The following is a 27,684-nucleotide window of genomic DNA, read 5'->3' on the forward strand; positions in this document are numbered from 1 at the left end:
TAATAAAAATAATACTAACCAAAATTACTACATACCTCATTTCCATTGCAACCAAATTGTTCTGAAATAAACCCTTCTACATACATATATTCTTAAAAACACTGGTCATTCAGTGTTGTTTCATTCTGACCCACCCCAAGGGATCTATTAACAAGAACCTGGATTATCCTTCCCTTCTGGTCTCTCACACTCTGCAGTTGTTCCTCAGGTAAAATGGAAGTCCCAGCATATTAATGCAGCTCTGGAGCCTGAATTCTGAATTTGTGGAATTTTCTTTCCACCATGCAGTGATAACAACACACTTCCTGAGAAGCTGTGGCAGCAGTCATAACTGCACTTCAATTTCAATCACATGTTGGTCTGTATAGAAATTAATCCATGCTGTGGTTTCATAGAGATACATTCTTAGGAGGATGAAATACCATTACTTATTAACACAACCTGCTTATAAAGCCTCCTTTGATTTTTTTTTCCTGGAAAATGTTTGTATATTAGGATTTTACCATGTATGTGGACTCCCAAATGCTGTTGAGATTTGGGTGCTTTGAAGTTGGCTCTCAGATACGCTACCAAGGTGGTCTGAGGCAGGGAGCACACACCTTCAGAAAGGGATTCACACCTTGTGAAAGGGATTCAGACCTGTTGAGTCTGGCCAAAGGGAGGCTGAAGGGCAGCCCAACAGCTGCCTGCAGCTACTCAAAAGGTCAAGAACACCAAAGTTGAGCTCTTTGTGGCAGAGCCGGGCACTGTAACAAAGGGCAGCAGCCACAGACTGGCTTGGGAGGTTGCACAGCAGGACAAAAATTGCCTCTAGGCACCTACTACAGCACTGGAACAGCTTGTTGGGAAATGACAAATGATGAATTGCAGAGGTGACTCAAGGCTCAGCCAGATGAAAACACAGCTGAATGAGAGTCCTGCAGCTGATGTTGCCAAACAGCATTTCTTTGATCCTGTGATAGATATATCTGCCATCTTCTACCCATCCCACCCCACCCTGGCCTGCCACACTCAGATATTGCCTGGAAAATTATGTCAACATAGGCCAAATCCTCTGGTCCTGAGAGCTGCGCTTTTAAATCTTTCTATAGCCCAAAGTCATAAAAAAACCAGCACATACCTCAGAGAGCCAGGAGGAGGACACACTTCCAGAATCCTGGTTCAGACTCTTCTGGGGAAAAGACAGCAACTAGATGAGACCCCAGCCACTCATCTCTTTCCCTAAGGAGAGACTGATCTTTTTTAACAGTGTCTGCACCAACTTGGTTCCTCTACCAGCCATCCCCACACTCCAATAAATACAAGTTTTGCTGCTGCACATTAGTTATGCCGAGGGTAATTAGCAGTTACGTCAACATGATTTCCAGTTTGACTGCTGGCTGACTCCATGTGGAAATGAGGCTGTTGATTGCAAGAGGAAATATGTCAGACCAGGCTTCAGAGGAAGACCCTTGTTGCTCACGAGGAAGAGCAGCCCTCGTGCTCAGGGGCTGTGCCTTTGGTCATCTCTGCTGGGCTTGGCATCCCCTGGAGCCCATGGATGTGGCACAGAAGGAAGGGCCAGCTGTGTGCAGTGGGCAATGCTGATCAGCCTTCACCTCTGAAGGTGCCACTCAGAGCTCACTGCCCCCAGCCAGAAAAGATGTGATAATGCTGTGTTGTAGGAGGTGGCAGACTCAAATCCTGGCTTAATTAAGAACATGTCCTCATTATAATGAGTTCACAAGAAACTGACCATTGAGGACAGAGTAACACAAACAAACAGCTGTAGGAACTTGCTCCTGGCTCACTCCATCTAAATGATTTGTAGTCCCAGGAGCTCTGGTTTTGGTTAAGCAGGATTCACCCTGTTTAAGGGCTGGTTCAGCACTCCCTGTACAGTCAATACAAAAGAAATCTCCACATTTCCAGGACACAGCTCACATCTGGAAGATGAAGGGAATTACACTCTAAAAGTGTTTCTTCCTCTCTGATGACCATGAGGATTCACAGAGGGCCAAGCTCTGACTTACACCTTCAACATTACATGAGTTGAGTCCCACTTTATGTTGCCATCTCTAAATCCATGATGTCTATATCACATTACTTAGCCAAAGCATAACAAAAAATACAAAAGCCATCCATTTCCAAAGCCCTTTCCTTTTGGACAGACCTTCCGAGCAAAGAGCCTCTCCTCATTCATTTTCTTGATGTGTCAATCCAGCAGGAATTTCAGGGGAGTTTTGTAACCTGTGTGGGAGGATGTTTTTTTGAGACCACAACAAACAAATAATCAGCATTGCAAGGAACAAGAGGGAAGGATGCACTTCATGCAATTCAGTCTGAGTGTTCTCAGACCAAGATGTTTCACCTGATTGTGGAAGACAACAGAGGGTAAAGAACAGAGATTATTTTTCTTACTTCCTGGCAGGGTTAGCTGTGTGTTTTAAGCCTTACTCAAGCTCAAAAGAGCAGATACAAGATCACCTGGTTTGAAAATGAGCTCATGCTAAACTGGCCATGAACTAGATGCAAATTTGGGTTCTTGAGAAGTGAAGTCAAAAGTTTTTTGTGCAGGTGACTTGCTCTGAGTCAGACCTCCTGCTGGACTAAGAACCAGCTCATGGATGCAATGAAGCAAGAGTCACCTTAGGCCTTCTCTGGGCTCCCCTTAGTCTGAAACACTCCTATCTCAAACAGGTGGGGGGACCTGTGATGCTTCCTTTGTGACTTGGTTTTCTGCTGCAGATACCATCTCACAGGAAATGACCATTGCCAATGGGATGTGTGAGAAAATCCTAAGTCTGGATGCTATGGATGCCTGATTTTATGCTTCTTTTCACTCAGAAAGATCCAGAGAACAAGATTATGGTAAAAATATACACCTCTGTCCATAACAAGCATCTGTGGAAATTTTAGATGGGTATTTCCAGCACTAGGTCAACAAGATGTGATGAGTCACAAAATGTGGTAAGAAAACTCAGAATTTCCTTTGTTTTGTGGGATTCTGCACTGCTGTGGTTCTGGAAGTGTACACGGGCAGCATCTCATTTCCCAAGTAGGAGAGAGAGGAATGGGAACATGGAGGAGGGTGGATGGGTTTGCAGGGGTAACTTGGAACAGGATGAGAAAATCAGCCATAAGAATAGGCAAATGCTTTAGTGATGAGCCAAGATTGTCCTCAAACCAAACCAGACATGAAAAGCAGAAATCTTCATGTAGCCAGCTCAGACCTCACCTCAGCCAGCTCTTGGACAATGAAGGCACTTCCCTAGAACAAAACCTTCCCACCAGGGGCTGACTACCAGGACTCAGCTCTCAGTGAGGGATATTTTCTGGGCAGGGAAGGCAGCTGATGAGGTTGGGGAAGTGCTGGGCAGCAGTACCCACAGCCCAGCTATAGGTCTAAGGAGAGGCTGTTTCATTCTTGAGAAACAAAAGCAAAAGCACGTGCTGTCACAAGTAAGGAAACCGGCCCAGCAAAACTGGTTTACAGGAGATGAATTGAAATCCAGACTGGCTGACAAGAGGCAGATCCCATAACAATGAAATTTTGGAGGGCTTTTGAGGTGTTTGTGCTGGTTTAACCTCTGGGGTTAGACCATACCTGGTTGCCCTCATTGGAGCTCTTGGTTGCCTTGGTAGAAAAAAATCAGAATTCACCAGTTCTGCTGCAGGCTGTTGTGCTTGGACAATGCAAGAGCAAATGTTACCATCATAATTTGGGTGTGGGGAACCTTAAACCAGAAACCCATCAACCTCAAGGTGGAGGTACTGAATACAAAGAGATGGATTTGATCCAGTTGTCCTGTGGGAAACCTTGGAGACAACATGAAGCTCAGGATGGAGCCAATCTTGAGCAGTCTGAACCAGCATTGGTGGTAGATCTGCTGAAAGGATCTCAATGATCTTTTCCAGCCTGAATGATTCTATGATCCTAAAAAAATACCTTTCTGGTTACAGATGTTGGGGCAGAGGTTTCACCTCTGAGAATGGTGGGGAGAAGGAGTTGGTGTGAGTCAAGTCCAGCCTCAAATGTCAAAAGACAAATCTTTATGCAACCATTGGTTTTGTGAAAAAAAAAAAATGTGCAGAGTTATTCAAAATAATACCAAAATGCAGGTCAACGTGGGCAAAGCTGGAGCAATAAGAAGATTGAAAATACCATGTTTAGCACTCAGTTTCTATGTGCTGGTTCTTGTTTTTCAGTCAGATGTAGATCAAAATCACAGAAATCAGCACAAAATGCAACGGTTGATACTTTTATGGTTTTTATAACAACTGTTTCTTAGAAATACAGAGCTGCTATTGTCAGCCCCAACAGGGTATCCTGGGAGTCTGTACTACAGGAAACAGTGCTGAGAACATGACCCTTTCTTTGCATACCACTGTCACACTTGTTCCTGAGTATTACAATCATAGAATCATATAAAGGTTTGGATTGAAAGGGAACTTCGAGATCATCTCATTACAATCCCCTGCCATGGGCAGGGACACCTTTAACAAGATGAGATTGCTCCAAGCCCCATCCAGCCTGGCCTTGGACACTTCCAAGGCAGGAGCAGCCACAGCTTCTCTGGGTGACCTGTGCCAAATTGGATTCTTCCCAATATCCCAGCTAAGCCTTCCCTCTGGCAGTGGGAAGCCATTCCCCCTTGTCTTGTGCCTCCAGGCCTATGTCCAACATCCCTTTCCAGCTCTCTTGGAGCCCCTTTAGGCACTGGAAGGAGCTCTCAGGTCTTCCTGGAGCCTTCTCTTCTCCAGACTCAACACTCCCAACTCTCTCAGACTGTCTCCAGAGCAGAGACTGTCTTCTCTCTTCCAGCCCTCTGTCCATTCCCTGTGGATGCATTATTTGGAAGGCATGATGAGGTTAGTGGCACAAACTTGCCATTAAAGTCCATGCAATTATTTAATATCAACCTTTCAAAACAGTGTTTTTCTGCAGGATTAAAACAGGGAACACCCCTCTTTATTGGAACCTGAGGCACCTGCTCAGCAGATTATTCCATTACAGAGCTCTGCTCTCCTAAAGATCACAGGTGCCCTGCAGCTACTTGGGCATTATCTGTTAGTGCTTTTACCATGAAGTCTTCTGCTAATTTGAGTTTCTTTCTCTGTGTGTTGTATTGTGTATTGAACTTTGGTTTTTACTCTTGGAAATCACTCAAACGTTCAGAAAACAGAGGAACCGACTTAAAGGTATTATTTACCCTCAAACTACTCTTTCATTCTATAAATTATTTTCATTTAGTATCCACTCAGGCAGCTCATCTTTAAAAGGCTGCATGTTTTTTATCCTCAGCCATCCAAACAAAGTAACCTGCAGAAACAACCCGTCCCAAAGATAAGCAAATGATATTTACTAAGGGCAGGTAAAAACTCACAGATTTTATTGGTTTGCCTGCCAGAGACTGACTTTGCTGTAGAAGACAAATTTCAGTGTGTTACAAACACTGCAATAAATATTTTTCAATTTCAATTTTGCAATTAGTTGTAATAAAGTTAGATGATTTTACTGATAAGGTTTGAGGAAAAAATAATATTCCAGTATGGAGAATTTCTTTGTCTACCTTCTGCCTGGTGATGTTCAAGGGCAAAGCACACAAGGTATAAAAACTCCAGACATTTTGTTGCCTGACTATGCTCTTTGAAGAAACCTCATCATGAAAGTCCCATCTTCCCAACCCCAAAGGTGTCAGGCTTTCAGGAACTGACACCAGCAATAAAACACAAGGCAATCAAGTTTCACTTTCAAAAGCCCCCAACTATTTTTAGTACATATATTTCACTCCATCCTACCCAGAGCACTGCAAAGATGTCGCACGGAGAAGGAACAGAGCCAGGCCGGCACGTCATGTTCTGCACCATGCTGAGATGGGGAAGAAGCTGGGGAAGAGGTTTTCCTGGAACCAGGGATGATTTTTGGCCATTTTTTTTTTAAGGAGAAGCAGAAGAGTGTCAACAACCCTGGCACAGGAAGGAGGTTGCCTGTTCTAGACCGTGCTCAGCGATTGTGAACAGGAAGTGGCGCAACTCTTCCCGTACGCGGCGGCTGCTGAGACCGCAGTGCCCTGGTTTTGGTTGGGGATTGACACTGTTAGGAAAATTAATCTACAAACACCAGGGGCTTATGTCCAAAAGGGGACAGAGGAGTCCTTTCTGGTTTTATTCCAATAAAGGGAGAGGCTGTGGGGCATTCCCCTGGGATCTCTCAAATTTTTGGAGGATGCAGCTTCCTTTTTATCCCAATTTCCTGGCTACATTTCTCTTCTTTCTCCATTGGCTGAGGTACTTGAGAGGTACAGACTCCCCGATACACCTGATACTGAAGATTTCCCAAAAATTTCTCAATAATGTATAACCCTCCCTTTTAATTTTTAATTCTTATGGAATTTAGGGGTTTTCCTTCCCCATTGTTTCTTTCATCTCTCAATGTCTACTTTCGTTTATCAGCAAACCCAAAGTTTATTTGTAAAAGCAGACATCATTTTCCGTTCATCAATCAGTGGAATCCTTCCTATTGTTTCTTTTATCTTCCAGGGCTAGTTTTATCTACCAGCAGACCCACAGCTTGTTTGTAAAGACAAATCCACTATTCCTCTCAACACAAGCCCCATGAAGCAGCTGTATGGGATCCTTGCCTTGAAGCAGAAAACCTCTTTATCTTTGCTGTGAGCCACTCCAGCCAGCAAGAGTTTCGCTGGCAAAGCGCAGTGGTGTGCACTCAACTTGTGAACACAAGCAAAATTCTTTATGAGAAGTGTCAGGCTTGGTCTTCCTTTGGCTTGTCTCTGCTGTTATGAACAACACCCTGCCAGCTGCAGGGTGGGAGCCAGGGTTTCCTGAGCTCCGACCTCAGCTTTCACAGGTACTTGCCAAAGGACCATTGCAAACTCCTAAGTCCTCTGCCTCAGCCTCCCTACCTTGATATAACCAACATGAAGCACTTGGGAGCTTGTGAGTGTCCCAAATGGCACAGCAGATTATCCTGGAAAGGGCACTTTGTTCACCACCAACCTCCAGAAAGGTTCAATCCAGAATACACCAATCCTGGCAGCTGCCCGTCCCTTCAGCTCACAAAAAATTCTTTATTGTAAACTCCACCACATGCCTGGGCAGCACATCCTTACCTGCATTACCTAACTGCATTGGCTGCCCTTACTGCTGGATTATTATTTTATTCCTATTGTAAATCCTAAACATGTTAGCTACTGACATTGCTGAAAGGTTGATTTAACATTCTGTCCATCAGCCCATCAAGGAGGAGGATGTCAGCATTATAACAAAATTATTTAGGTTGGAAAAGCCTTCTAAGATCACCAAGTCCAAATGCTAACCCAGCACTGCAAAGGCCACCACCAAACCTCATCCCCAAATGCCACATTTAAACATCTTTCAAATCCTTCCAGGGATGGTGACTCCACCACTGCCCTGGACAGCCTGTCCAACACTTGACAACTCTTTCAGTGAATAAATTTTTTGCTAATATCCAATCTAAACCTCCCCAGGCACAATTTGAAGCCATTTCCTGTACTACAGTTGGTGATTCAGGACAGCTTTCAATAATTGAAAAGATTTTTTACACTAGTCAGGCCAAAGGGGAAATAACCTACAAATTCACCCTTTATTTCAGGTCCTAAAATCTGCTCTTTTCCTTAGTTAATAGTTCTATGACTAACCATCATTTTTCTTCTTTAAAGGTGTTTTGGAAGAGTTTTGAAATTCAGATTTGCAAATGCTTATAGCTGAACACACAAGCCTGTCCTCTTGACTAGTTCCTAACATAAAATAAATTATAAGAAAGTTCTGTAAAGTGAAGGAAAGAAGCATCACTACAGGCCAGATAAATCTCAAGCTCTTCACTGACCCCAGCTTCAGGGTGGCATAAAGCAGAAGCCAGGTCAGCTTCAAAGAGATGAGCCTCCTTATGTTGAGCTTACTGGGACTAAATGAGAAAGGCCAAACACAGCTCACACCTGATCTGGAGCAATGGAAAATTCCCTTTTTAGATGCTCTGACCATCAGCATATGACCAGGAGGAACTCTGAATGTGCTGCTCAGTGCACAGGGTGGTTATTGATGGGGACATCTACAAAGCAGAGAGTACCCAGGAGCAGGAGGTGCCTTCACCTTGCCTGTCTCAGGGACTCCTCTGCAATGCTTAAAAACAGCTGCTAAAAATTGATTTGAGGAATTTGAGCAGGGTAAGAAAATGCTTTCACACAAAGAAAGAGGGGAAGTCATGCTTGTCTTTAGAAACAAGGGGTTGGAAGGAAAAGATGGACCCCAGAACCTATAAACCTGGGAGGATGAGCTTCATTTAATTCCAGAACAACTGCTGAGGCCACCTTTCTGTGAGCACCTGTAAAGTAGCATGAGAGAGAGGGTTTGTAAAGACCAGATTTTCTCAGACCAGTCACATTTCCTCTTTTTGTGAGCTGGTAGCAGACCTGTGGGTAAAGGAGAGACAGATGATTTCATATTGCTTCTTTTTATAAAGACTTTGGATCATGTCTCCCGTGGCAGTGTTTGAGAGACCAGAGGCTGACACAATGTGTTGGGATACCTGTGGGTCTCAGAATCTCTGCTGGTCAGAGTGACCCTGAGATGTGTTAGAAAGTCTCTTTTCCCAGCCTGGCAGCTGAAGAAGGAGTCAGGATTCTTCTGTTCTTGTTCTCAAGGTTGTTTATTGTTTCTTATCTATAAAATTCTTTCTCCTGGCCTGCTGAAGTCTGCTCAGCAGGTCAGACAGAGGCACTCTGACCACCTCAGGACAGTGTTATCCTTTATACTAAAAACTACATATATATTATTTACCATAACTTCCCAATACCTATCACCTGTGTTAGACAGTGAGCTTCTACCTTAAACAAATCCAAAAGTGCCAACATCACCCAGAAGATGGAGGCTAGGAAGGAGAAGGAAAAAGGACAAGGCACACCCAAATTCCTCCATCTTGGGACCCCGAGCCCCCATTCTAAAAACCTCAAAAATCTATTTTTCACCCTGTGACAAACTAACTATTATTCTACTTAAACTTTCTTGACTTGTAATTCTACATATAAAGGTTAGTAATTGTTTTTTCCAAGGGCTAAATCAAAGGCACAGGGGTCTTGGGCTCTGTGCCAAGGTATCTGAGCTCCCTGGGCAGGGGCTCAAGCCCTCCAGGGCAGCCAAAGGATTTTCCTGGGTTCTGACATGTGGGAAGTGATGGGAAGAGCTCCCAGAGTACTGTGGCCTTTAATGGTCCACACCAGAGTAGAAGAACCTGGGTTTCCACAGCCTCCCAAGGTCCTGTTCAATGCCTTCACTGGTAGCTCAGCTGATGGAGGAAACCATTTCCTTGTTGAATTCACATTCTCTTCCAAGCAGGAAAGGAGTTTAAGGACATAGGGGAGCGGGATTAATATTTAACAGGATCAAAACAAGCTAGAGAGATATTCTAGGTGGAAAAATACCACCTTGAAATTCATGATGATGATAACAGCATTACAGCCATCCATTTTCTCCTAGAAATTGTCCCCAAACACTCCTAGAAATTGTCCCCAAAGCACCAAGTGCCATTGCACAGCAGGAGCCCTCACAAACAAGGAGGAGAAGGGGTTTGCAATTCAATCCCCTAAATGTCTCACACTCCACTGATTCCCAAAGCATCAGTGAACTCCTGTTGGTGGTCAATGGCAACTCGAACCCCCCAGAGCAAATACTGGCCAAGGATGGGAAGTGGAGGGGAGTTTTCTCTCCTGTGTTTTCTGTGCTGCAAGGAGCTTTGGCCATGAAAGGGAAACTTGGTGACTGGGAGCATGTGGGGTCACCAGCACAGATGCTTACCAGGCAAAAATGAAAAGCAGAAGTTGAGAAGGTCAGATTTCTTACACTTGAGTTCAAAAGAACAGGAATTTTCCTTTTAAAAAAGATGTCTGGGTGCAGCCAGGGGCCAGGAGCAGGATGGTGCCTCAGTCAAGTGTTCTCCAGCAGCTCCCTGGGCATTATTCCCAGTCACTTCCTACAAGACAGAGCCATACCTGGTGTGGGGCTTTGCCAGGCTGCTCCAATCCCTAATCACTCTTGGGAGCAATCTCAGTGTGACCCTGTTCCTTTGGGGGGGTGCTACCAAAGGAAGAGAGCAGAAATTTTATGTGGGCACTGTGGGGTGGATAAAGCCCTGTAGGACCAGATAAAAAGCCATAATTCCTGGAGATGGGAGATGAACTGGCAGGCAAGCATCAGCCCTGCAGCCCCTTGGCATGCCAAGGGCTGTTTTCCATCATTCCCTGCAGCAGTGCCAGTGATGGGCAAATCCATGCAACACCTACAACAACTCCCCAGCCAGGCCCACTGGCTGGCCCCAAAGAGACATCTCCCCTCCAAGCCCCAAAGAGACATTTCCCCTCCAAACAGCTTTCTGGCCAGAAATTCGCTTCCTTTCATGAGACCTGGCAGAGAAGAAGGGCTGGCTGAATGGCTGCCCTCAAGTTTTGCCCCAGTGTGCTCAGCACTGCATCCTCTGGACTCCAGAGTAGTGTCCAGAGGTACCAGGGGATGACTGGGGGTCCTGGGGACAGGGCAGGACCCTAACCCTGGTTGCCCATGCCTATATCATGAGTCTATAGGTTTTTGTCTGGCTACATGGTGTGTCCTTAAATATAAATAAACATAACTGCAGCTACTGACACAAATCAGCACTTGTGCATCGAAGAACTTCAACTGCATCTCTCCCCTGGAAAGTGACCCATTGGACTAATTTTCCTTGCTCTTTCCTCCATGTGAAAATGATGTTGGAGCAGACTTGCTGTCCCTACTTTGCACTGTGTCCATCAGCACAGTCCTGGCTGAATTTTCACATTTTCTTACAGAATCACAGAATCTTTCATGATGGAAGGGAGGTCTTGAGATCAACCCTCCTGCCTGCCTAGAGCGGGTTACACAGAGCACATCCAGGTAGGGTTGGAATATCTCTAGAGAAGGAGACTCCACACCCTCCCTGGGCAGCCTTTTCCAGTGCAACCCTCACAGTAAAGGAGTTCTTCCTCATGTTGAGATGGAACTTCTTGTGTTTTAGTTTATGGCCATTGCTCCTTGTCCTGTCACTGGGCACCACTGGGAAGGGTCTAGCACCATCCCCTTGACAGCCACCTTTACACTTTTAGGTACCGGTGACATCTTAGGCTTGCAAGGTCCTCCTGATCCTCTCTGGGTAACAGGAGACAAGGGCAGGAGGAGAACCCAGATGTCCTGACAAAGAGCAGAGGATAAAAAAACAACATTCCTGAATCCAGCTCTTACAGCTGCCTGTGAAACTTCACATGTTCAGTGGAGCTGAACATGTGAATGCAGCTACTTAATTCTGCTGCTAAAGGCAGCCCAAGAAACCTTGGTAAAAAAGAGGAAAACAGCCAACAAAACAAGTTATTGCATCAGACGCGTGGCAAACCCAACGAGTTGATGTCAGGAGTGAATGTGTGCCCTTTAAACTCACAGAATGGTTCTGTACCTGGGGTAATGTCATAAAGGAGCAGCTCCAGAGGCACCATAAAATGGAGAAAATGTCCCAGAGTACAGCTTGTGGGTGCAGAGGATGTGTTATCACCCAAATGATCAGCTCTGTCCCTAGGCTGAACTCAGCCCAATGGAAAAGTTGTCCCTACCAACTCTGTTGGCCTGTCCATGGTCCATAGCTTGGGAAGGAACAGGTGACCAGTGACACAGCCAGTGTTCAAGCTGGTCTCTCTGGCTTTTAGGGTCAATTACAGGTTGATTTAACCTTTACTGAGAGGTCCAGCTACAGGGGAACACAAAGCCAGCAGTGGTGCTGGAAATTATCCATAGTCATGGCATTCCATGGCATTGATTTCCACTGTGTGGGACTTTGAGATTTGGTAGGAACCTTAAGCACTGATTTGCTCTTTCTGGGCTTTGATTTAGACTTCAAGTGTTTGGTTTGGCTGGTGACTGGGGCCACTTATGCAGGCTGAAGCAGCCTTTGCCACGTGCTCATCTGTCCAGGAATTTGTCAGCTCACAGGGCACCACAGAACCAGTTTTCAACCAGTTCCTTCTCAAACAGCAAATCTGAAAGAAAGAAATAATAATTAAAAGGAAAAAAAAAAAAGAAAGAAAGAAGAAAAAGGAGCAGCTGCACTTGTTTTTGCTGCAGGAAGTTCTCTGATGGGGAGAAAACTTCCTTTTAAAAACAAGGCATTCGTTAACACTTCTTGTTCTTGTTCTTTTGCCTTCAGGCCATCGCAATACCGCAGCCTTTTTGCACCCATCACCCAGCCTGCTGTTGCTCCAGTGGACAATGATCCCCCCAGGAGTTCCAGTGGCCTCCACTCCTCAGGAACAAAACACAAAAAATACAAAACTATTTTTACCTTGCAGTCTTTTTTTTTTTTTTTTTGCCTCTGTCTTCCCATGTGAGCCATTTTGCGTATGTGTCTCTCCCTCCTCACCCAAATCACTCCTGCTGGCAATAATTTTTAGCTGTTGAGCTCAAGATCTAATACCAGCTAATATTTTATCTCCTGTTTCCAAACCAGCACTTTATAGCACACAAACAAACCTATTTCCTCATTGCAATGATTTTTTATGTACCATAAACCATCTCTGCAGGAGAGATGGCATTGAGAAAAACAGCAAGTTAACCTGTATTGTATGAGGTTGGCAGAGAGACACAGCCCTGTGCTGGCCAAAGCAGCAAGTCCTGGCATTTCCAGGCTCCATGACCTGCACTGGGAGAACCACAATGATTGAGGCTTGTACTGACATGGGCAGAACTCTGTCAGCAAGAGCTGTTATTGAACTAAATTCCTGGCAGCTGCTGGTGAATAGGTCGACTTTGCATCAAAAATCTCTCTCAGGAGCAGTAATAAATGCAAGAAATTTACAGGATGCATTTCTTTCCAAATATGCCAGGAAATTATCCTGATCTGCAGCTGACAAATGCTTGGGGAGAGCTTTCCCCAGAGGTGTGGATGGGCTGAAGGTGAATTGTGGCCAAAGCAGTTCCATGGCAGAGCTCAGGGTGTAAGTGGATCCAGCCCAGCATGCAAGGAGAGGAGGGGAATCCTCCAAATCTCCAGGGGCGAAGGGGGAAATTACTATTTTGACTGCTCATCTTCATAAATGAGAGAATCTCCAGGTCCCAGAGCTGCTGGTTTGGGGACCAGCCTTGTCTGTGGGTGGTGTGGCTTCCATGAGTGGGTGCTGCACATTCCCCGGGGTCCACAGAACAGCAGAACCACCAACACCGTCTGGTCATCCCTTCATGATCATCTTTACATGGTCATCCCTCCATGGTCATCCCTCCATGGCCATCCCCCCATGGGCAACCCTCCAGGGTCATCCTTACCTGGTCATCACCCCATGGTCATCCCTCCATGGTCACCCCTTCATGGTCAACCCCCCATGATCATCACTTCATGGTCAACTTCCCATGGTCATCCCTCCAGGGTCATTCTTACCTGGTCATCCCTCTGTGGTCATCTCTCATGGTCATCTCTCATCTCTCATGGGATCCCTTCATAGTCACCCCACCATGATGATCCCTTCATGGTCAGCCTCCCATGGCCATCCCTCCAGGGTCATCCTTATCTGGTCATCCCCTCCATGGTCATCCCTCTAAGGGCAATCTGGGGCCCTGTCCCCTTCCTGCCACCTCGTGCCTCCTCGTGCCTCCTCCCCCAGACCCCATTAACCCATTCCAGGAGGGTGACAGCTCCCAGCAGGGTGGTGGCAGGGGATGCCCTGCCCGATGAGCTGTCCCCACTGTCCCCAGGAGCAGTGCCACCTCCTCGGCAGAGCAAACGGTGCTCAAAGTCCCCAGTCAGCCCTGCTGGCCATGACCCTGCATTATGGGGTGCCCCTGAACCCCATTTCAGCCCCCAGTGTCAGCTCTCCAGCAGTGACAGGCACTGCAGAGAGGGGACACGAGACCCAAGTGTGTCCCTGGAGAGCCCAGCATCCCTTCAGCTGCTCCTTTCCCTGTCCCTTTCACGCACTGCCCCTCGCTGGCGCCCTGCCCAGCGCAAGGGGACGAAGGTGTCCCCTTTCTCCAGCTCAGAGCTGCTCGGGGTGTCTCTGCACACTGTCCCTGGCTGCCACAGCAGCTGCGGCGATGCCAGCCCAGCCCCGTGCTCATGGATCTGCTTCCCTCTAGTGACAGCACGGCCGCACATCAGCAGGACCGCTGCTCTTCCCTGGAGCCCGTGGAGACCGGAGCCTTGGGATTGGAGCAAACCCCAAGGATGGGAGGTGGGAGCATCTCCATCCCCACTGAGGCGTGTAGAGCTTGACAGGAAAGCTCCTCTGTCCATGTGAATAATCTTAATTTCTCTGTCCACGCTAGCTGCCCGCAGCTGTCCATGGACATTCCCTTCCCCAGCACAGTGCTGGGATGCTGGAGACCCTTGGGATGGATACTGGGAAAGGCTGATTTGGAGAGCAGCTGCACGGGGAGGGGGCAGATGGTGGGAGAAATGACCCCTTCCCACACATACACAAGCCCAGCTCCAAAGCCCTTCCAGCATTTGTGGTGTTGTGAGGGTCTCTAGGACAAGGTGAGATGAGAATTTTGCTTCAAGTTCTCAGAAGGCTCATTGATATAATATAATAAACATAATATAATATAATATAATATAATATAATATAATATAATATAATATAATATATATTATATAATATATTATATATATTATATATATTATATATATTATAGTATAGTATATATAATATACTATACTATATATATTATATTATATACTAAATATAATATATTTATATAATATAATACATATTATAATATATATAATATATACAATATATATATAATATGTATATGTATATGTATATGTATATGATATGATATGATATTATATTATATACTAAAACTATACTAAAGAAAGAGAAAGGATATTTTAGAAGGCTAAAACAAGAATGCATAATAAAAACTTGTGACTGACCAGAGTCTCGACACAGCTGGACTGGGATTGGTCATTAAATTAAAACAATTCAGATGGAACCAACCAAAGATGCACCTGTCATGTTCTAAAGCAGCAAAACATAAGGAGAAGTGATCAGATAATATTGTTTACATTTCTTTTCTGAGGCTTCTCAGCTTCTCAGGAGAAAAAATCTGGCAAAGGGATTTTTCAGAAAATAGCATGGTGACACGTGCCCACCATCCTTTTCCTAAGACAGCCTCATGGAGCAGTGATGAGGGGATGGGTGAGGATGGAACAGGGACAGAGCTGGACTCCAGTCTAGTGTCTGGGGCACTCAGCTTGGAAAAAAAGCTGCCCCAAATTCCTTCTTTTCTGATAAAACACCCAAAACTCATTTACAAATCACGATTCCTGGCTCTACACAGGGTCTCTCCTATGGCCAAAGCAGCCATGTCCTATTAGGACATGGCCAAAAGCAGCCATGTCCTAATAAAAAAATCTGTACCTTCTGCCAGATGCAATCTCTGTGATGCCTCACCACAGATTTTTTTTTTTTTTAACTTTAAATTCCAAAACTTCTGTACACTAAATATTTTCTTCAACAAACCTGTTTCTCTCCACAGTTTTTCTAGGCTCTCCTCATCACTGTTTAACAGGTAGACTCCTTCTTGAGGAGCCTTGAATATACTTTCTATTAAATTTTAGCCAACCTCAAAGGTTGTTCCATGACCCAAACCATGATCCCAATATCTATTGTCTGTGATTCTCCAAATGCCTCATCCCATGCCCCAAAAATGTGTTTTGGAGTTTAGGGGGCTTTGCATCCTGGTCCCTGGGACCCAGCACCCATCCCACGGCAGTGTCTAACATCCCCTCCTCTGCCCAGCTCAACATTTGCAGCCACCTCCCCAAGCCTGAGCCTCCTTGTGCTCCCATCACCTGGGGACTGGCACCAGCTCTGGAGGAGCATCTCCAGGTCCTGCATGTCCCCATGGCAGCCCTGCAGCCCCTCTGCTGGCTGGACACATCGAGGGATCATCGCTCCAGGTGCCTCTGGCAGCCAGGCCCCACCACCATGGCTTGCTCACTCTGATTTAACCTCTCCCTGATTGACTCCCTGCCTGTTTATTCACCGGGGGAAAACTTCCCTTTCCCTCTTAATTCTTTCTGTTCCTGTGCTTTCTGCCTCATCACTGCCTTGTTTCGGGAAAAGGGGCTTTTTGGGGAGGTGATTCATTGCTCTGTGGGTTTTCCTGCACACTCAGTTCATCAGCTGCCCCATCCTCTCCCCCTTGCTGCTGCTTCCCCCAGCTCACCCATTCCCCAGAGCAAATTGATTCACCGTTGAGGTTTATTTTTGGCTTCCAGCTGTTGGGCTCCTTGCAGCTGCCTAAAGCTGGTAAATTCCTCTCTGCTCCCCCAGAGTCTCTCCTCCTCCTCCTCCTCACTTTCCTCCTGCTGCTACTCCTGGCTATATTCCTCCATCTAATTCCCCTGCTGCCTTCTCCATGCAATGTTTAATGGTCTCAGCGTGCCCCACCGATGACAACCAGAAGCTGGAGGGCAGCAGGACATGTGGCATGAGCAGGGCTTCAGGGTAAGGTGCCACCAGCCTCTGGGCACCTGGTTGAAGGGCTGCCACCCCTTCCCTGCTCCAGGCTGAGCAAAATCAAGCCTATCCCTTCATTCCTCCATGTTCAGAAGGAATAAAATTCCACAGCTGTGATTTACCTGAGGTGATGCCACCAGCACAAGGTGTCCTGGGTGGCTTTAACCACCAGATCCAAAGGAGCTGCTGTCTTTGGAGATGTGGAGAGGGGGGATTTAGGTAGCCTGATGCCAACTGCAGCACCCAAAGCCAAGCCCTGGGTCTGCAAATCCCCCAGCTCAGCTGTTCTTTAATCCTGGAGGTGTCTCAGTTCTGCAATGCCCTTGGCACAAGGGAGATCCTGGCCAGGCAGAGGCTGTGTCCCAGGCAGTCCCAGGGAGCTTCCCCTGACCCTTCCCTTGTGTCAAACCCTCCTGGATGTACAAACTCCTGTGGGGTGCCAGCAGAGGGGTTTGGTCCCTGGGTGCTCTCCAGGCCACCCACCACAGGAACCAAGGCCCCCCTTGGACCACAGGACACAGTGGTGGTGGGCTGAAACCCACCCTCCTCATTTGGGTAACAAACTGAGCTCAGCTTCACCCTTCTGAGACTTTTTCCTCACTCCTGGGGCTCTCCTTTGAAATCCTTCCCATTTTCCAGCCCCCTTTTTGCAGCATGGACCCCATGCCTGGGCACAGCATCCCTGTGCCTTTCCCCACATGCTCTCCCTGCCCTGGTTTGGCATTCACTCACAGCAGCCCTTAGCTCAGGTGGTGTTTGTGTCTCCCATTTGGGTGATTATTGACCCAAAACCTGTGTTTTAGGGATTTTCCACTTCCCAAGTGCAGGTGCTCTAGCATTGGATCTCATCCCAGACTGTGCCAAGCTCAGGTTTACACAGCTGCAAGCACCAGGCAATTCATCTCATCCAGTGACTTGTTTTTCCCCCTATTTTTGCCCAGCAAACAGTTTCTTCTCCAATTCCATTTCCTCCTGGGGCTGGATGAAGTAGCTGGGAGCAGAGATCCAAGCCCAAGTGGGCACTGCTGGGAGCAGAGCTTCACCCACCCCGTTTGCAGTCACATTGGTGGTGTTGTGCTGGGTTTGATGTGGGAACACAGGGATGTTCACAGCCTTTTCATGAGAAGACAGAAACTCAGAATCACAGAACAGTTTGGGGTGGAAGGGACCTTAAAGATGATCTAGTTCCAACCCCCAGATGATTTAGGGCTAAGCTGAGCACCTTCTGGAAACCTGACCAGGCTACAAACCATGTTCCCAGGTGTGAAATCCTGTAAAAATAAGCTGCACTATCACACCTTTCTGCTGTCCAGCCTCCACCAGGCACAAATTCCACAAACTTCTGCTTTCCCCTCGCCTGAATCCTCTCTGCCGTGACTCTGCACGCCTGGTTTTTCTCCACTAGGTCGCAGCATTAACTTCTGTTTTCCTCTCCTTACTAAACCAACAAACTGGGCACTTTTTTTTCCAGTAGGCAGCTCTGCCTTGTCACCCCTGTGTCCCCTCCTGGTCCTGCACGGGGTTCCCGGGGGCTGCGGTGACTCAGTGTGGGGTGGCCGCAGAGTCCCCTGAGGTCCCTGCAGAAGGGCCTCAGCTCCTATTTGCATCTGGGCTCGCCTTGCTCATATTCATTGTGAAATGAAAAGTGAAAATATTTCTATTAATCGCTAATTAGATCGCCAGCATGAAGCCTGGAGGAAGGAGACAATGCAGGACCACCAACGCAGCCCTTATCTCTCCTCCCAGACAGTTCTTTCCCCCGGATGGTGATGACTGAAAAGCTTTTCCTGCTGATTTACAGCTTCATCCTCACGAACTGGCACATAGGAAGGGTTCTAGCATGGAAAACACGAGTGGTGTGTCCAGCTCCTTCCCCTGGCCCAACCCTGCTGCCACCCTCCAAGGGCAGGATAGGATGCTCTGGGTGTTGTCTCCTGCATGGGGCTGGGTCTAGCAGGAAATCTGGACCAGATGCCCCCTCCAGGGCTTCACATCTCCCCAGTCCAGCACTCTGGAGGTGTCTGGTTTGGGGGGAGTTGTGAGCTGCTCTCTGGACCCCTCCACATGGACAGGAAGGCCCCAGCGTGGGAGACAGGGCTGGGTCCCATGGGAGATGCTGCTGCTGGTGACTCATCCCCCACAGGTGTGCCCACGGATGCTCTGGCTGCTGCCCTGGTTTTGGGGCAGCACAGCAGGGTTTGAAGGAGGCTTTCTGTGCTTTCACTATGAGCAAATGGTGCTGACAGTGGGGAAAAAGCCCTGCACAGCCCTGAGGAGCTGATGATGGGCTAAGAAGTGGCTACAACACAGCCAGGTTCCTCCCTGTCGTGCTGGACTGTGACAAAAGGCACCAGGGGCAAAGTGGGACACAGGAGGCTGGGGCTGGATGTGGGAGACACATCCAGCTCTTGCTGGGAGACACAGCTGCCCTGGGACACAGACCACCTACCCCCCATACTTAGGTGATTTAGGGCCAGAAAGTGGCTGACACCCTGGCTACAGTCCTGCTCAGAGTGGGAGGCTGGACTTCAGATGTTCCTTGGACCCAACATTTCTATGCAAGTTTGATTTTAAAAAAATTGGTTTTCCTGCTTCTGTGTGTCCTCAAGCTGCTTTTGTGCTGTCTCTGCAGCCCTGTGCTCTCCAGCTTATGAAATACTGGTGTTTCCAACAGCAACAGTGATGCAGAGATCCAGAGGTGGAGGAAGCAGCAAGGAGGAGCACAGGAATCCCCTGCAGCAGCAGGAAATGCCTGGACAGATGGGTGCCAGGTCCCCTTCAGAGCCATCCAGGCATTGTTCCATGGTGAATTACCATTCCTCCTGCTCCCAAGTCCTCCTCAGCTCTCTCCTACTCAAACCTACACTCCAGGGGCCTTCTGAGGTCTCAGCTCACCGGTGCTGTGCTCATCTCCCCAGCTCCTGTCCTGCATTTGGGATAGATCCTTTGCAAACTCACCAGCACTAATGCAATAAGGCACTAATGCAGCCTCACAAATCCCCCCCTCACTGCCCCACTGCTTCCCTCTGCCAAAGCCAAGTGTGAGGTGCTGAGGCTGGAGAGTGTTTTCAGACATGGGACACGGTCAGTCAAAGCCTGCCTGGCCAGAGGACTCTGCAGCAGAAGTGAAAGGTGGATGTGCTGAGGCTCCAGCTTGGAGGGAGCCCAGGACACGTGTCCTTGTGCGGAGGATCCGGCTGTGCCTGAGGCACTGAGAGCACACAGTGTTCAGCACTGCTGTTCCCAAGGGCTCCAGGGGCTGGAACATCTCAAGAGGAGCACTGCAGCCTCACCCTCAGGGTTTTCCTGGCCTTTGACCAAGTCCCACAAGTACAAGCTACTCCCAACACAAGAAGCACATGCTGGGTACCGCCGGCTTCCCTCTGCCCTCCCACTCCTGCCGTGCTCTGCTCTGCTTCCCCAAACACAATTCCTCCATAGCTGCCTCTGCTAAAGCAGCAATTGGCCCAAGCCCTGAGCACCTGAGGTAACCCCCAGGTTTTTTTATCCCAGATCCAGCTTCTTTGTGCTGCCCTTGCTCTGTGACAGGGTTCACAGGAGCCGCAGAGGGTAGGAGAGGTGAAGACATCTCCACATTGCTCATGAGTACTTTGGCTTGAATCATGTCCTGCTCTCTTCTTCCAGACCTGTGGCTTTTTACCTGCAGTGACCTTCCCTGACTCGTTGTTTACCTTGAGAGAAAGGGAACATTTGCTGCCTAGAGGAGCTCAGCTACAGCTTTTCAGTCATCGATGAAAACACTCAAAAGCTAAGAGCAGCATTTAAATTTAAAAGTCGTAATTACAGCGCCCAAGAGGCAGAAGTTGGAAGAGGGCAATGAACAAAGCAGGGAGTTGGAAGAAAACAAAGAAAGGCATGAGAGGAATCTGCGCTTTGAACACAGAGTCCTGAATATCTTGCACTGGCTACTTCAAAATGGGCACCCGAAATTAATAGATTCTTTGACCTTCGTTTCTCTGTGCTCTGGTTCTTTGTTTGTAAAGCAGAAACCACAATAGAGCCTCACCAAGGGAAAAGAAAAAAGAAAGAAGATGTCATCAGAGCAACTGTTCCAGCCAAAGCACTCGGATGCTGCAGAGATGAAGGAAAAAAGCCACCCTAACCCTGAATGGCTTTTCAGCAAGTGAGTACCAGCATCGCGTGCAGGGAGCAGGGCAGTGTCCTCTGGAATAAAAAATACCTCCCAAAAGTGTAATTAAGGATGAACCACACATGCCCACAGGGGTTCTGTGGGCAGCCTGAAGGCAGGCATCTCTTAACTTTTAAATGCTGTCTCAACCTTGTCACTTCTGGGGTTATTTTGATGAGTTTTACGCATAGGACTCTGCCATATTAAGAGCATGTCTATGTATCTCACAAATAACTCTGCCTGCAGAGGAAACCCTGGCACAAACAAACAGAGCCTCCAGGCTGCTCCCTCTGGTCTAAGGAGCTGGATATTGTGCTTGGGCAATTCCAAGAGCAGGTATGGAGAATGTTTGGGGAGCAGCCCTGGGGAGAAGGATTTGGGGGTGTTGGTGGATGAGAAGCTCAACATGACCCAGCAATGGCTGATGGTATCCCAGACACACCCCCAGTCCTGGGCTGCTTCACAAGTGTGGGCAGCAGGTCAGGGAGGGGATTCTGGCTCCTCTGCTCCGTTCAGGTGAGATCTCATCTGCAGAGCTGCCTCCAGCCCTGGGGCTCACAACACAGAAAAAAACAGGGATGCATTGCAGTGAATCGGGAGGAGGCCACAAAGATGCTTGGAGGGATGCAGGCCCTCTGATCTGAAGCCAGGCTGGGACAGCTTGGGGGAAAAAAAGGCTCCAGGAAAATCTGAGAGCTCCTTCCAGTGCCTAAAGGTGCTCCAAGAGAGCCAGAGAGGGAGCTGGGACAACAGCATGGAGTGACAAGACAAGTGAAAATGGTTTCCCACTACCAGAGGGCAGGGTTAGGTTGGATATTGGAAGAAATTCTTCCCTGTGAGGGTGGTGAGACCCTGGCCTAGGCTGCCCAGAGAAGCTGTGGCTGCTCCTGGATCCCTGGAAGGGCCCAAGGCCAGGCTGGACAGGGCTTGGACCACCCTGGTCTAGTGGAAATTGTTGGGAAGTTGAAACTAAGGGATTTTCAAGGTCCCTTCCAATCCAAACCATTCTGTAATTCTGTTTTGGTGATCATCACTGACCACACCATCACATTACTTCACTGGATCTCACTGCTAGATCCTGATGGATTTATTACACCCTGGTCTCTGCAATGGCTGCTCTTGCTGCTATGGAGGATGCAAGAGGAAGGATAAAATCCACATGCCCTTATCCTGGAGTCTTGCTACTTTAAACAGATGTGGGAGGGAGGGTTGGTAAATCCTTGGACAGTTTTTCATCTTGCCTCGACTGGGCTGGGCTTTGGGCTCAGTCTGTTGTCTGGTCCCCTGTCACAGCTGCTGTTGTAATGATTCACCCATCTGGTTTTCTGGGAAAAGAAAATGAGCTAGGGAAATGTTTTTTGGTGGTTTTTTTTTTTTTTTTTTTCTGGCTGTATCTTTCCTGAAACAGTTACAACTTTGCACCCACTGGAGTTACGGGGGGAGGAGTCTTACGCATCAGTTTTCACTGGCTGGAGCAGAGACAGAAGTGCTGAGAATCCCATTCCTCAAAGTCAGAGCGTGACAGTTCCATCCTGAACTGTGTTTCCAAGGAATAAAAAGGACCCAGCAAAACCCAGCAGAAGATCCAGGCTGCATTTCAGTGGGTGCACTGGACAAAACCTCGTGCTGATCACTCCAGGGACACCCGCTCCTTCCACTGGCTCCTCGCCTGCCTGAGGAGCTCTCCAGAAATGATGTGGGATGAGCTGTGAGGAGGCAGCTTGGACACAAATCCATGTGGAAAACACAGATACTGAAGGTCTTCTCATTGGATTTAAACAGTTACTCTCATGAGTGGTGTAATTTATCATAAATCAGATAAATATTGGGGGGAAAAAATCCAAGGAGATCACACTGGGCAATGTTCAGGCTCAAAGTGCAATAGGAAGCCACACTGGACTTTCTCCTTCTTGGTTTGCAGTGAGGATGAGACAATGTGCCCACCCAACTGGGAACACCAAGGCCACCCATTCTTGGTTAAGGAAAGTGGCACAGTAAAGTCCCTTTCTCAGCAGCCCTTAAGGGCACTCTTATAAACCAGCCAGCTCCAGAGATCTTCTCCTTCTCCTCACTCCAGGAATGCATCTTCCTCGGTCCAAGCTTGGTTACAGGTTAGACTGGGGAAGCAACAGCCTGCCTGAGAACAATCATTTCTCCATTCAAACACATGATAATGAATTTCCATCAAAGGGGTCAGGTATCAAAGTTCTTTTCTATGCTGCTGGAGCAAACCTTCCTGTGACAAATTCCTGCCCTTATTCCGGCCCCGTATCTGTTACAAGTGACTCCTGTGAGAACCAAACCCACCACACAGGAACTACCCTCACCCTCCTCGCTGGTCCAGCATCCTTCCTCTCCCGTCCCCCCCTTTTTTTTTTTAGGTCTCCTTCTCCTCAGCAGCCCTTCCTCACACTTGCCCATTCCATGATTTCATCCGAGGTGGGTGGTGAGCTCGCTCTCCCCCGCGCAGCCTCTTCCCAGCGGCTCCCGGGATCCCTGCCAGCTCCTCTCCACCCACGGCCTCTCCCGACGAGCCCAACCCGTGCCAAGGCAGCATCTCACATCTGCTGGGCTGGCTCGGCCAGGCCAGGGGAGCCAAGGAGAACTCCTCTATCCCCCTGCAGCAGTGCCTTCCAGGGCTTGGCACCTCCACCCCTGCATCCCATGGGATCCCATCACCAGGACATGGCGATGGGTCACTGAAGCGACTCTTGAAGGCTCAAAAGCTGCAAGCCCAAATTTGAGTTTAGAAAGCAGCTTTGAGGGTTGAAAACCAAATGAAAACTGCCTTTTTTTGGAACACTTTTTTTCCTGAGCTGCTCCTACACATAAAACCTCTGCGTGGATTTAAGCATTCCCAGCCTGGCCAATGCAGGAGCACCAGGCAGTGAAGTCAGCTGGTGCCATGGCTTTGGACACTGTGGAGCTGAAGATGACAAAGCAGATTTGGATCAGATTTTGAATTTGTTAAACCAAAGTGTTAAAATTTAAAGCAGAGCACAGGACAGCTTCTCAAACCTCTCGGGTTATTCCCTCAGCTCTTCTGCCACAATTTAAAAATATTAATCTTTTCACTATTCCTCCTAATGCCATTTCTGTGAGTCCATAAAAGCATTTGCTCCTTGTCAGAGAATTCCGATGGCGGTGATTTATAGGCTTTGCTTGGAACGCAGCACGCAAGTACTTCACTTTTTCATTCGCCCTTTCTAAACGTTTTTAACGATCTGCTTCCTCAGATCTGTTTACATTTGGGACATTAAAAGCTAAGCAACAACTCCATTATGAGAAAGAACACCATAAAAATTCCACCATTGCCAGGAAACATCTCAATACAGTGACAAACGTAGCCACGCTCTCGTCCTGCTGCTCATCCGTGGGAAGACTGGTGTATAAATTATTCATGAGTGCCTTAAAATTTCCAGGCTAATCTCAACTAAAAACTGGGGGGGTTTTACACCATTGTTTCACTCCAAAGTTCTCCAACTGGAATTTTGATTTGCATAGAGAAATCTTGAAAATTTACTTGCACTGAATTTCTCTTTCCTTCAAGTTGTGATTTCAGTTCTCACACTGGAAACATAGTGGAGAGTCTTTACATGACAACTTATTTGGAAGCCTGAAAATCCGTGATAATTCCCATGAATTTCCTGAGAAATTCAGGTTTTTGTAGAGGTGATTTTTAAGCAGGTTTGGATTTACAAGGATTTTGGCACCTTTCAGCAGGCAATCCCATCACCCCATGGTATTTTTAGTAATGATGGACCATATGGGGAACTATCAAGCCATTCTCTTCCCAGTCTGTTTCACAGTAAGGACAGGCAAGACTGAAGATTATATCATGGTAAAACCTGAGGAAATCACTTTGTGGTCCTCTGGAGGCTACTAACAGACCAGCTCACTCACCTGTGCTCATGGATTTCACACCTGTCAGTCTGTTCTGGGATTTAATCCGCACGGTGGCATTGGAGTGTCTTCCACGTAAAATCATCAATTATAAATAAATCCCACTGGGTTTTTATGCAGTAATGTTATAGAAGAACAGACAGTGATGATATTTGAAGCAATGAAGTTAAAAGAGTTGCCTTACATTCCTCTTGCTGTCCATGCTCTGCCATGCGTTGCTTGGCAAACTGTTGTCACAGCCGGCTCCTCCACACAGGGCTTTGATGCCCCTTCCCAGCCACTCCATCCCAGGCTGTGCTGCTCCAAATCAGGGTCAGTGTCTGGCTTTCCAGGCTGGAATCCAGCCAGAGTTACACAGGGCTTGACACACTGATTGCTTTGGAGAAGTAGAGACCGAAAAATCCTCCCTCTGCAACAATATGTGAATAATTCTTCCCTGTGAGGGTGGAGATGCCCTGGCACAGGGTGCCCAGAGAAGCTGTGGCTGCCCCTGGATTCCTGGAAGTGTCCAAGGCCAGGCTGGACAGGGTTTGGAGCCACCTGGGATAGTGGAAGGTGTTCTTGCCCATGGCAGGGGGATGGGACTGGGTGGGCTTTAAGATGCCTTCAACCCAAACCAATCTTTGACTTTCACAAGCACCAAAATACTGAACTCAAATCTTTGTGATCCCAAGGCTCACCTCTCCTTTTTTTTTTTTTTTTGGTGCCAAGGGGGCTTTAAAAAACTTCTTTGACATGGAGAAAACGGTTTTATTGACTTGCCCCCAGGATAGATCATCTGCTTCCATGGCAGCTTCTCCAGAGAAGAATCCTCTGGGGGAGACAGACATGATGCTGAGAAGGCAGCACAGACAGAAACTGCACATAAAGGGGACTTAAATACCCAGCAATCCAGACAGCAGAGCAGGCAGCCACACATCTCTCCACACATCTCTCCATGGACTGTTCTTGGAAAGTTGTTGGAAATCCAGTGACATCAGGAAAAACATTTTTTGCCTTCTATTTCAAGGAGCTGAGTGGGACTATCTTCTGACCCAGGGTCTGTAACCACTTCACTGACCAGTCCATACAGAACATCCTCTTGCTCAGCAGCAGAGGTGGGAGCACACAGCTGGTCCAGCTTTTCTGCCTGAAGCCCCAAAGTTCCGGATGTTTCCAGAGGAGATGCTCCTGCAGCACCTGGAGAAGAGAACCCAGCAGTTTGATGGACCATTGTCAGAAACCAGGAGAGCAGAGCTGTCCTAGTGATATCTGAAAAGTGACAACCTCTTGCTGCAGGCAGCTTAACCCAGGTTACTTCACTGCCCTCACTGGATCAGATTCACCAGATAGCTAGAAATTCTAACACTATTTTCATTAGGATTACCCAAACAAGGAAGAATTTGCTCTGCTGGCACCTTTACACTGCTGTGAGCTCTAACAGCCTGTTTTACTGCACAGCAAAGCTCTGCCAACACAAGCCTCTGCTGCTTCATACTTAGCAAAGGTCCCAGCAGGACTCAACCAGCCCACAGTAAAAGCCACAATTCCTGAATTTATCCTCCTCCTCATACCTCTGCTGTGTCCTTAGCACACATTTCTGCCCCTGGAAATGTGTGCTAAGGACACAGCAGATCCCACACAATTTTTGGTTAAGAAGTCCCAAATATTTTTGGTTAAGAAGTCTCAAAGTGGCTTGAAGGAATCAGGGAGCATCTGGTAGAATATCACAATTTTGTTTCATTTACTGTTCCAATCTTTCACAAGCATCCTATGCCTGCATGTTCCATCAATTAATGTTGAATATTTTATCAATTATAATGAGAATTATAGTTCTGACCCTCAATTTATTTGCTGTGAAAACAAAGCAGTTTTTCACTATCACCCCAAGCCCCTGCTCAACACAATCAGGTTATTTTCCTCCCAGATTCCCAATATACAGTGGATTTCACAGAACATCCTTATGTAGAAGCCTAACATTTTGAGACTGTGATGCAAGATCACAAAATTTTCAGACAAATGAATTTCAACAATTGAAATTTTGGCTTGATGTAGTAGAATGAAGCGGTTTCAGGACTCATTAATAAAAAACGTGTACACTGTCAGACATTTCTGAAATATTTTTGTATTAAAAATTTCCCAACAGACATCATCTTGCTCTCCCTCTCATCCAGCACATTTTATACTAATCCAGAAGTGAGAGGGTTTTTGGAGAAGCAGTTGACTTCCAGTGCTGCTTTTGGCTTAGTCCAAGTGTTGATTTCATTTTAGCATCATTCCAGAACACTGGCAACGGGACAAACTTCTCTGGCCATGGAAACAATCCCCCTGCACATTGCATTTTGTGACTGCTGCAGGGTCTGTAAATGGGAGGATGGAGCAGATTTGCAAACAAGTAATTTAACTTACCCATTGTGGTACCTGACTGGCATTTTGAGACTGGTGCAGGTTTTGTAAGCACCATTTTGCAAAATTGCAAAAATGTCCCAAATCTATGTGACAGGGAAGACCTGTCTTCCAGTAGCTTCACTTTTTGAAAAGGCCAGAAGTTGAGAGCAAATTGGATCAATTAAAAAAAAACCCACACCAGAACAGAACAACTCGTTACATACGCCTCCCTCTTCCTGAGATATATTTCAAGCTGAAATGCTTCTGTTTTCATCAGGCAATTTTCTTCCTTTTTTCATCCTTTCTGCTCCTGTTGCTGTAAAGAAGATTGACCATGAGCAGGACACAATCCTGTGTGTGAGCACACAGGCACACCACCAGCAGTGTTCACGTCTGAAAATCTCACTTCTTCCACGAGATCCAAGCACTTGGCAGCTCCATTTTTCTGACTGTAGGGTGCAGAGAACCTCTTGCCTTTCCACAGAAAGAATTAAAATGTTATTAACCTTCTCCACCTGTTTCTGCACCACTTTGTAACTGGTTTGAACCTTAAGATTGGTTTTTGTGTTAACAAGTTTCCCTGAAGTTCAGACATTTTGATCCTATACTCACAGCACAAGCAGCAAAACTCCAAACAGATCCCTCTGCTCCTTCAAGGACTTCCCACAAGAAATCATTTAAGCAACTGTCTGCATGGAAGCTACTTAGGCAGGGGATGTACTTAAAACGTGA

At 47.1% G+C, this 27,684-nt stretch overlaps 1 protein-coding gene across 7 annotated transcripts in view; it reads right to left on the reverse strand.

The window, feature by feature from the left end:
* The window catches only part of LOC139588585 (endonuclease domain-containing 1 protein-like), a 164,433-nt gene that overhangs the window by 14,039 nt on the left and 122,710 nt on the right, over positions 1-27,684 (reverse strand). For 3 of the 7 annotated variants that reach the window (XM_071424177.1, XM_071424174.1, XM_071424173.1), the window contains one exon: positions 24,586-25,764. The exons of 1 other annotated variant lie outside the window; for it this stretch is intronic. The gene's annotated coding sequence lies outside the window, so the exon portion shown is untranslated. Of the gene's footprint in view, positions 1-1,120; positions 1,172-11,118; positions 11,218-24,585; positions 25,765-27,176; positions 27,269-27,684 lie in introns of those variants that run through there. 3 more of the 7 variants (XM_071424171.1, XM_071424178.1, XM_071424172.1) reach the window with 3 other exon arrangements.

This window comes from Agelaius tricolor, unplaced genomic scaffold (assembly GCF_023055355.1).
Source record: "Agelaius tricolor isolate 1412-34295 unplaced genomic scaffold, bAgeTri1.0.p SCAF_3, whole genome shotgun sequence".
Classification (NCBI taxonomy): domain Eukaryota; kingdom Metazoa; phylum Chordata; class Aves; order Passeriformes; family Icteridae; genus Agelaius; species Agelaius tricolor.